Source organism: Sceloporus occidentalis, unplaced genomic scaffold (assembly GCF_023333645.1).
Source record: "Sceloporus occidentalis isolate IW3139 unplaced genomic scaffold, rSceOcc1.0.p SCAF_3, whole genome shotgun sequence".
NCBI classification, from domain to species: Eukaryota; Metazoa; Chordata; class Lepidosauria; order Squamata; family Phrynosomatidae; genus Sceloporus; species Sceloporus occidentalis.
In genome coordinates, this window is record NW_028316983.1 from 1,053,751 (window position 1) to 1,064,782 (window position 11,032).

An 11,032-nucleotide genomic window follows, 5' to 3' on the forward strand; every position below is an offset into this window, starting at 1 on the left:
TGGTGTCAAACTGGATTGTCTCTGCCATGCAGATGCAGCAGCCATTGTGAGCCAGCAGATAACAAGCAAATGAAGGCATGCCCCTTCAGACCCACACTCCAAACCATGGCAGAAAAACAGAAGAACCCAGCTCCTGACAAAGGCTTGATATTCCTGTGTTCATATTAATTTTAACGTTGCTGCAAATCATTCAGGTGGCCTCCTCAGCTTCCCCTAAAACTAATAAAACCCCATGGTTTTATTTAGCAGATATGGCTGTTCTACATACTCTTCCCATTTGGTATCTTCTGGGGAATGTGACGATGCGGGGGCCTTTTAGTGAAAATCTTGTTCGCATCCCCATATGAACATATGCAAGGTCTTCACCTCCCGGTTCAGACAGAACTCAGCAAATTAAGTATCAGAGGTTGGCTAAGGTCCAAAACACACTGCAGAAATAATCCAGTTTGAGACCTCTTAACTGCCCTGGTTCAGTGCTAGGGAATCCTGGGAATTGTAGTTTGTTGTGGCACCAGAGCAATCTGACAGAGAAAAGTCTAAATGTCTCACAAAACTACAGTTCCCAGTAGTCCTTAGCAATGAGTCAGGGCAGTTAAAGCGATCTCAGACTGGATTATTTCTGCAGTGTGTTTTGGACCTAAGTATGGTTTGCCATTGCATATCATTGAAAACCCAAAGAGCTGGTTCTGAGATCTGCCAGCCTGACAAAAATGCTATCTGCCATCAGTGACTATTGACCCAAATGCCTTTATGCCTTCAAGTCACTTCTTGACTTATGGCAAACCCATGAATTCCACAGGGTTTTCTTAGGGAAAAGATGTTTTTGCCAGTTCTTTCCTCTGAAATAGAACCTACAGCACCTGGTCTTTCCTGGTGGTCTCCCATCCAAGTACTAACCAGGGCTGAGCCTGCTTAGCTTGCACAATCAGCGGGGATCGGGTGCCTTTAGGGTCTTTAGGCCCTGTTGTATTGTGTGTGTGTGTGTGTGTGTGCCTTTGGGCTATTTAGGCATGTGTTTTTGCTTTCAAATCGCCTGTTGATTCATGGAGAACCCACAAATTTCTCAGAGGGTTTTCTTAGGCAAGGATTAATTGGAGGCGGTTTTGCCATTTCCTTCCTCTGAAAAATAGCCTACAGCACTTTAGCACTTAGCACTTCTATACAATTCTATACCACTTCTAAGGAGTTTATCAACAAAGAAGATCGGGAGTTTATCCCGTGAATATCCTGGAAAAAACGCGTAATGTCGCACAAAACTCCATTAAAGTGGTCACAAACAAGCATTAACACACATCCTTTAGTTCCGGAATTTCAGCGACAAGGGATTTCCGATACAACTTTATTCACGCCATTGTGTGTGGTACACATTCGCGTAATTACTTGCCATATCCGTTTTATTTGCAGGATGCTTTAAATGCACTTTAATCTCTCTGAAATGCCAAAATGAACCCCAGTGTGATAAACTCCTGAGCTCAGCACTCCCTAAGCAGTTTACAATGTGTAAGTTAATTGACTCCAACAAGCTGGGAACTCTTTTTTAACAACCTATGAAAGGATATACAGTACAGTATGCTGAAAACATCATAAGAAAAGCAGAATTGGAATCAGAAGAAGGAGGTGTGAAGATAGGAGGAAGCAACATTAACAACCTCAGCTATGCAGAGAAATCACGGCCGCCTCGCTGCGGGGCAGGCCGTTTTGCCGAAGAATCGGCAGAAAACTACAAGCCCCAGAATGCTCTGGGGCTTGCCCGGCTCCCTATTGGTGCACGGGGCGGAAGGGGCGGCCCTTCCGCCCCGTGACGCTCTGGGAGCCGGACTTTGTGGTGCGGGACTTCCGGTCCTCCAGGGCAGCTCATTGGTTGGGCTGCCCTGGAGGAGGAGCCCCGCACTGCACGTTGGAGGGGGCGGGGCCTAGGCCTATATTAGGCCGGGTTGTTGGCCCTGTCCCCTCAGTCGGTGCTTGGCTTCGCATGGAGCGGCGCCAAGAAGGAAGGGAGGAAGACTGGAGTAGCTTCCTCCTGAGTCTTTCCTCCCTTCCTTGGAGCCGGCCGGGGCCGGGGTAAGTGGGGCGGTGTGGTGGGGGCGGTTGGTCCTCCCCCATCCCCGTTCCACTGGGGCCATTCGCCCCGGTCCGCGGCTCCGTCGCCGACGGACCCAGTGGGGGGGTCCTCGTGGCCAGTTTAGGCCTGGCCTGCGGGCGCGGCGGCCATCTTTTCTTCCCCCTCAGGGGATTTTGGCCCTCCTGCCGTTTTGGTTTTGGCGGGAAAAATCCGCCATTTTGTTTTGGCGGGAAAATCCGCCATTTTGTTTTGGCGGGAAAATCCGCCATTTAGAATCAATTTGAGGCACTATCCTCTGTGCTGCAATTGCCAGGCCTTGTTTTATTAAGAGACTTTGCTTGCAATCTTTGTTCTTTGTTTAGACTTCAGGACATTGCACTTTGTTTTGGTGCCCTCTGTTCATTAATTCAATAATGCCTCCTAAGAGGTCCAGGACTGGCAGGGGCCAGAGCTCAAGAGCTGTGCAGCGGCTCAGATTGTCGGTCCCTCAAAATGTTGGGACAGGTCCCAGAGACATCTCTCCCAGCTCTAGCAGTGGGTATGGGGAGAGGCATCGGCCTCCTTCTAGACCACCTGGGGACACATTGACGCAGCCAGATGGGGCTACTGGTATGTCAGGCGAATCTTTGGCCGTACTGTCAAGATCCATTGCTGAGCTCATTCAGAAAGCTACTACATCTAGCCAGCTTGCCAGCTCTTCGGCATCTGCGACACATGAGCCTCAGTTATCCGGTCGTCAGGTTCCCAGATCGTCGGTTCTTGCATCGACATCTTCAGGCGGTCAAGGCTCCAGTTCATCGGTTCCTTCATCGCGACATCGTGTCCGGCAGGTGTCCAGTTCGTCCAGCTCATCGAGCTCGAGTTCGTCCTCCATGTCATCAGCTGAGCGTCGGAAGGAGAAGAAACGTAAACGCAAGGCCAAGAGGAGACGTCGCAGAGCGCGTCGGGAGGGAGTTCTTCAGCCTGCCGTGGAAGGTGGAGATCCTCATGGGGTGCCTTTTGGGAGAGACGGTTTTTGGGTTGAGCATGCTTTGGTTCCTGGTTTGCCCAGGTGGGCCATCAAAAAGAGGGCTTGGTGCCCAGGTCTTCAGGGTGTGTGGGTGGATCCGCGTGCAGTGGATTTTCCTGTTTGCTCTCCTGGAGAGCGTCCACCTGGCGCACATTTATCGAAGAAAGTGCGCAAGAATATCCTGAAGGGTTGCTATGTAGACGTTTTTACCCTTCTTCAACCTAAAGGAAAAGATGCTGTGGCTGTCACTTCAACAAAGGCTAGTAAGCACGAGCCAAAGGCAGTTCCTGCTGAGCCCACCTTTTCCAATTGGTTAGAGGGCTTTGTTATCTTCAAGGCTGTGGTTTCCATGGCCTTCCCTGAACGTGCTTGGCATTTGGACAGCCATTTTTTGAATGTTCTGCGTGCAAGGACATTCGCAGGTGATGCTGCTGCCATTGCCTACGATGCGGCCTTTCGTCAACATGCATCGCAGAATTCACGGGAGCGTTGGGACTTTCTCCATAACGAAATTTGGCTGCTAGAGGTGGGCACCCTTGCTAGGTTCAAGGGCCCACAGAAAGGACAGGTCAAGAAGGACGCAAAATTATCTTGTTGGGACTATAATGCTGGACGTTGTTCTCGCACAAATTGTAAATTTGAACATTGTTGTAGCAGTTGTAGAGGGTCTCATCCTAAGTCATCATGTTCCCGCCCTGCTCCAGCCGCTCAGCCCTTTCGAGCTGGGCGCCCTGCCTCCGCGACCACCGGCAAACGAGAAAGTTCGGGGGGCCCAGATGCCGGTGCTGCAGGGAGCCAAAAATCAACAGGTTGCTAAGGTTTCAACCCAGATATCAGCCAGGGCTTTTACACCCGTAAATACCAATGCTCTTCTCCCTTTATTGTCAGCATACACTAATAAGCATGCTGCTTCTTATTTGGCTGATGGTTTTTCCTTTGGATTTAGGATCCCGGTTCAAGCCCCACTTTCGCATCATTTTCCTAATAATTTGTTGTCTGCCAGATCCATGCCTGAGGTTCTTAGGGCCAAGATCACCAAGGAAATCCAGGCGGGACGCGTGGCCAGTCCCTTTGATGTCCCCCCTTTTGATAATCTGCATATTTCTCCCCTTGGTGTGGTGCCTAAGAAAGCACCTGGAGAATTTAGAATCATTCATCACCTTTCTTACCCTCCAGGGTCTTCGGTGAATGATGCGATCCCAGAGGAGTTGTGTTCCGTCAAATATGCTTCCTTTGATCATGCGGTCCGACTTGTTCGGGCGTGTGGAAAAGGTGCACTTATGGCCAAGTGCGATATTCAGTCGGCCTTTAGACTCCTTCCGGTTCATCCTGAAGATTTCAAATTTTTAGGTTTCCAGTTCGAAGAAAAATTTTATTTTGACATGGCCATGCCTATGGGCTGCTCTATCAGCTGTGCAGCCTTTGAGTCTTTTAGCACCTTTTTGGAATGGGAGTTAAAACGCAGGGCCTCTTCCCCTTTGGTTACCCACTATCTGGATGATTTTATGTTTGTGGGTCCTGCAAATTCCACCAAGTGTTCTGATCTGTTATATGCCTTCACTGGGTTGGCAGCTGAGGTTGGGGTTCCCCTGGCAGCAGATAAGACGGAAGGCCCTGCTACGGCTATGTCTTTTTTAGGTATTCATTTGGATTCTGTTATGGGCTTTTCCTCTTTGCCTCAAGAAAAGGTTGCCAATCTGTGTGGTTTGTTGGACCATGCCTTGGCTGCTTCTAAGCTTAAGTTAAAACAAGTTCAGTCTTTATTGGGGCATCTGAACTTTGCTTGCAAAGTGGTGACACCTGGTAGAGCCTTTTGTGCCAGGCTTGCTAGATCACTGGCTGGCCCCATGCTTTTGCATCATCACGTTCGCATTACCAGACAAATCAAGGAGGACCTGAGAATCTGGTTGCAATTTTTAAATGGCTTTAATGGTATTGCCATCTGGCAAAAATCTTGGTGTCTGGAAGATAAATTGCAAGTTCACTCTGATGCTGCTGGAAGCATTGGTTTTGGTGTTTATTTTCAAGGCCATTGGTGTGCCGAAAAATGGCCTGAAGAGTGGCATGGGTCAGATATCTTAAGAGATATGACCTTCCTGGAGCTTTTTCCCATTGTTGTAGCAGTCATCATTTGGTGTGCCGAATTTTCCAACAAAAAGGTGTGTTTTTGGTGCGACAACCAAGCTGTGGTGGCTGTCCTTAATAAGCAAACCTCTAAATCCACTAGGGTCATGGGTTTGGTCAGGAATTTTGTTTTGTGTTGCTTGGTTAACAATATTTCTTTCACAGCTCGACATGTCCCAGGATTAAAAAATGATATTGCTGATGCGATTTCTCGATTCCAGGTTCAGCGGTTTCGTCTGTTGGCCCCAGAGGCAGATCTTCAACCTACCCAGTTTCCGGTGTCCATGTGGGAGGTTGGATGTCTGAAATAATAGAAGGCATTTTGGGTTCCATTGCTCCATCTACTTTTAAGAGCTATAAGAATGCCTTAAAGAAACTCTTTCAGTTTTTTGGTGAATCAACTTTACAGCCTTGTTGGCCGGTTACCACAGAAGTGGTTTTGCAATTTTTGGTTTGGCTTAGGCACAATAACATTGCTCCCAAAACTATGGCCATTCATCTCGCTGGCATTTCTTTCTTTTCAAAGGCAGGAGGTTTTGGTGACCCTTGTGCTTCTTTTCTGGTAAAAAGGGCTGTCGAAGGTTGGAGAAGAGCTCATGTGATTACTAACGATGTACGTCGCCCTATATGTTTTCAATTGTTATGCAAGTTGTATATGCATTTACCTGTTGTTTGTTCATCTCGTTTTGAAATCAAACTGTTTCGTGCAGCATTTACAGTGGCTTTCTTTGGTGCCTTCAGATTGGGAGATTTGGTGGCTGGGTCCAAGAGCGATGTGTCAGGGCGGGCGTTGGGTGCCTCTGACATCAATTTTTTAAAACTCGGTGTTTCTTTTACGGTTCGCCGGTCCAAGTGCGACCAATTGGGAGCTGGTCAGACTGTGGTGTTGCATCGCTTACGTGGCTCACCTGTCTGTGCTGTTAAGGCCCTTCGATCTTATTGGAAGATTCGGCCTATGGGTTTGGATTTGCTTTTTGTTCATTTGGATGGATCACCGCTTACCAGATACCAATTTGTTTCGGTGCTAAGAATGACTTTAAAAAATTTGGGGCTCCCGGCTGAGGAATTCGGAGGTCATTCTTTTCGCATAGGCGCTGCTACGGCGGCTTCCAGGGCAGGCTTGCCCGCGCAGGACATCCAAAAAATCGGAAGGTGGAGATCTAAGGCCTACGCTGGTTATGTTCGTCCGCACTTGGACCAATGCACTAATCATTAGCATCACTCTTGGCAGGGTTGGCGGTAGGCCTTCGGTGTAGGCCTTTTGTGGCGGCAGCATTGGCCAGGATCGGCACGGTGTAGGTACCAGGGCCATGGTGCTCTGGTCTGGGAGTCACTAGGTACCCGGGGGCGAATTGGACAGGCGTATGGCCATTGCGGGGGCCATAACGCGGGTGCGCCTCCCGGTGACTAGGGGCTTAGTGAATATGTGAACGCATGGCAGGGTTTGCGGTCAATTTGTGTTCCTTAGCCCCTAGGTCATCCCAAGCGCCTGGTGGGTGCCAGGTTGGTTAATCAGACAACATCGGGTTGTTTGATTTCGCAGATCCTGACCTCATGCTTTGTGCCAACCCATACCAATGGCTTGCTAATAAAGTTGTGGCCTTTCTTCCAAGTTGGTGTTGTGTGGTTTTTTGCAGCAGCATCTAAGGCAATGACACCATAATATTAGCAGAATATTATAGTTAATAAGGAAGGTCAGAGGCGAAAGTGCAAAGGCAGGTCTGATGCTGAACATAAAACAATAATAATGACCACAAAAGAAATACACAAAGTCAATCTAAACAACAAGGAAATTGAAATAGTTAAAGAATTCTCATATATGGGATCAAACATTGACCAGAATGGAGGCTGTAGTCAATGAAGTCAAGAAATAAGAAGAAGACTAGGAATGGGAAGGGCAGCTATGAAAGAACTGGAAAAGACATACAACTGAGCACCAAAATCAGAATGGTCCAGGCCACTGTATTCCTCATCATCTCTAGGTATGGATGTGAGATCTGGATAGTGAAGGAAGCAGGCAAAAAGAACTCCTTTGAAATGTGGGGCTGGAGAAGAGGACTTAGGATGAACCCATGGACAGCCAAGAAGACAAACCAATGGGTTCTTGAACAGATCAGACCAGGGCTCTCCTTGGAAGCAAAGATGGTCAAGCTGAGACCATCATACTTTGGTCCCATCATGAGAAGGCATAGCAAAAACAATAATGGTAGGAAAGGTAGAAGGTAGAAGAAGGAGAAGAAGATGTGAGATACAGATTTTTCTAAGTACCAAAGTACCAAATCGAATGAATCAGGACGAAACTAGTGAAGCAGCCATTTCCAATTTATTAGTTACAATCTTGCAAGAAGAAGGAGTGTCTCAGGCAAGGAGGCTTTACATCGTCTGAGGTTTTACACAGTACAGCGCGCCCGCGCCATACGCGGCCTTGAGCATACACGCTCAAGCTGTGGGGGGCGCGCGCGGCGGAAGGGGCGGCGCGTCCCATTCAATTGAATGGGCGCGTGTGCCCATTGCGCCCCACGCGTGCCCGCGCCGCCACGCTGCCGGAACGGATCCCCCGCGTAAGGCGAGGACTGACTGTATTTATAAGACATTTTCTGTTACAATATTTCTGTCTCATTTTTTTATTGGCTAGATCTAGACATGTGATCAATTTTAAGACCACCTTTCCAAGTATGTAAAAACTCCACCCATAACATATTATTATTATTATTATTATTATTATTATTATTAACCTTTATTTATAAAGCGCTGTAAATTTACACAGCGCTGTACATACAATCTTTTAGTTAGACGGTTCCCTGCCCTCGGGCTTACAATCTAAAAAGACATGACACAGAAGGAGAAGGGAGTGGTGGAGGGAAAGGGTAAGAGGTCCAGCAGTTCCTCTCTACCTCCGAGGCCTGGACCAAGGCAGATGGACTGGAGGGAGGGCTTGGCTTCATAATGGATGGTTAATCTTCATCCAGGGAAAATACATACTCTCAAGTAGGATAATGCATATACAATACATAGCAATATGTATAAACAGGCAACAAAAGAACATCAGATAGTAAGCAACAATTATGCAATGCCTGGGAAGGCTTCTCTGAACAGGATGGTCTTCAACTCCGTTTTGAAGCTGGTTAAAGAAGTGATGGCTCTTGTGTCTCGTGGGGGAAGAAGGTTCCAGGAGTGAGGGGCAGCGAGTGAAAAGGGGAGAATCCGGGATGGGGCAGAGGAAATCCTGGGCTGGGACAGCAGACCTTGACTACCAGAACGGAGGGAACAACGGAGTGGGAAGGCGAGGAGAAAGAAGGTCTGATAAGTAAGGAGGGGCCAGTCCATGGAGGGCTTTGAATGTCGACAGCAGGAGCTTATACTGAATGTGGAAAGGGAGAGGGAGCCAGTGAAGGGATGCCAAGACAGGAGAGATGTGGTCAGAGCGGTGGGTGGAAGTGATAATGCATGCAGCTGAATGCTGGACAGAAATTAAAGGACGGAGGTGAGAAAGAGGAAGCCCAGCCAGGAGGACGTTACAGGAATCCAGTCGTGAGATCACTAGGGCATGGACCAGGATCTTGGCAGAAGAGGTGGAGAGATATGGATGGATTTTGGCAATATTGTATAAAAAGAATCTACAAGCCTTGGCTGTGGTCTGGATCTGAGGGATACACGACAGAGAAGAGTCAAAGATAAAACCAAGACTGCGGGCTTGCTGGACTGGTTGAATAGAAGAAATGTTGTCCACAGAGACAGAAAAGGAGTGTTGGAGGGTGGGCTTAGGAGGAAAGACAAGAAGCTCCGTCTTGGACATGTTGAGCTTCAAACGCCGATGGCGCATCCACTGAGAGACAGCTGTGAGGGAAGACGAAACTGGCTGTTCAAGCCTTGGAGAAAGGTCAGGGGCAGAAAGATACAACTGGGTGTCATCGGCATACAGATGGTAGGAAAAGCCAAAAGAGCTAATGAGTTTACCTAAGGACAGTGTGTAGAGAGAGAACAGAAGGGGACCCAGAACAGAGCCCTGGGGAACTCCAACAGAGAAGGGAACAGGAGATGAAGTCTGACCCCCTGCAAGACAAGTAAGATCGAAACCAGTCGAGAACAGAGTCTGAGAAGCCAAGGTCAGAGAGTATATCCACTAGAAGACAGTGATCAACAGTGTCGAAGGCTGCAGACAGATCAAGAAGGATGAGAACAGAGTAAAGGCCATTAGCCTTGGCCTGTAAAAGGTCATTCGAGATCTTGGTGAGAATGCCTTGGGCGGAAACCAGACTGAAAGGGATCGAGGATGGAATTGGCTTCAAGAAACTCATCATATGTCTCATGACCATTTAAATTAGCCATTATAGATTCATAGGTGTGTTCTAATATCCATCATCCCCATTACATACGCATGGTCAGTTAGAAATTTTTGTGAACTTTAAGTCACCCTTTTATAAAAAAAGTATTCTTGTCAATTAGTGAGAATAAAACTCCCGTATCTCTTGATTTATTTCTCCCTTGTGCAGACAAAAGTTTTTTCCTTTGAAGCTTCTTTGTCTAATTTAACTGCTATATTTGTAATGCAAGTCTATTTCATTATATATATATATTTAAATAGAACACTTAGCCATTTTGATAATCTTAATAGAGACAAAAAAATACTATTTAAAATAACTAAGTCCAGCATATTTTATAAGCGTATCTTATTTATTATCAACAATATAACCTCCCTTTATTCTTGTAAAACAATATATTTAATAAATAACAGTGTTATAAAAAGCTTATCTAAAAACTCTTTCTTTTACTAACCTATATATTTTTATAAAATTCCCTTTCAGTTAAAGGCCTCCGCTGACCTTTACTCAATCCTATTAGAATAGATATATTGATTATCATAGTATACATGTATATATGTGGTTCCATATTATATATATGTAATTTAGTTATAGCATACGTTTATAGAGTCTAACACAATTTCTATTCTATTCATGTGTTTCTAACTCTTTTATTAAATCTTATGTGTTTGATTCAAATCCATTTCTCTCAGAAGACAACAGATCAGATGGATAAACTCAATGAAGGAGGTTATTATGGTCAAGAGCTTGTGGGATCTGGGTAAGACTGTAACGGATGATGGGGATTCTTGGAGATGTCTCATCCATGGGATCACCATGAGTTGGAACTGACTTGAGGGTAGATAAAAACAACAAACGAAAGGATGCAAAGCTTAGTGGACTTTGGAGCCCTGCCTGAGATTGAACTTGCAACGCTGTGGCTGCAGGACTGGTATTTAACCACTGCATCACCAAAGCTCCTTGTATTTGCTGATGATCTCCTATTGAAGGACTAACCAGGGCTGAGCCTGCTTAGCTCCCAAGATCAGAGGGGATCAGAGGGGACCTGGTACCTTTGAGGTGCTTAAGCCCTTACTGTTAACTCTACCCGGGTCAGATAGGCCCTTTGTTCTTGGTCCACCAAAATAGCACCAGGACAGGCGATCTGCAGCAGAGAAGAGGGCTGGTCAAGGTGGAAGGAGGATGCTTGGCTTGACTCCAAAGAGTCAGTTTCCTAGCAAGCCGCTTCCTTTTTTCCCCGGGAGATGTCTCCAGTTGCAAACCAAAAAACCTCAAAAGGAATTTTATGCCATATACAGTATATTGTTGAGTGAGTTTGACCGAGTCTCTTTCCCCACATGAGCCTCCTCAGTCTTTTGAGAACCAAAGAGCTGCTTTGAAAGAAAGGATTTCTCTTGGGGTGCAGAAGTACTCATTTTGAGTCTACAGTTTTTAAACTGATTTTTAAAAAAATACAAAAGGATCTTGCAGCGCCTTTGAAACCAACTGAGGTTGCAGACTGCACTACAGAAATAA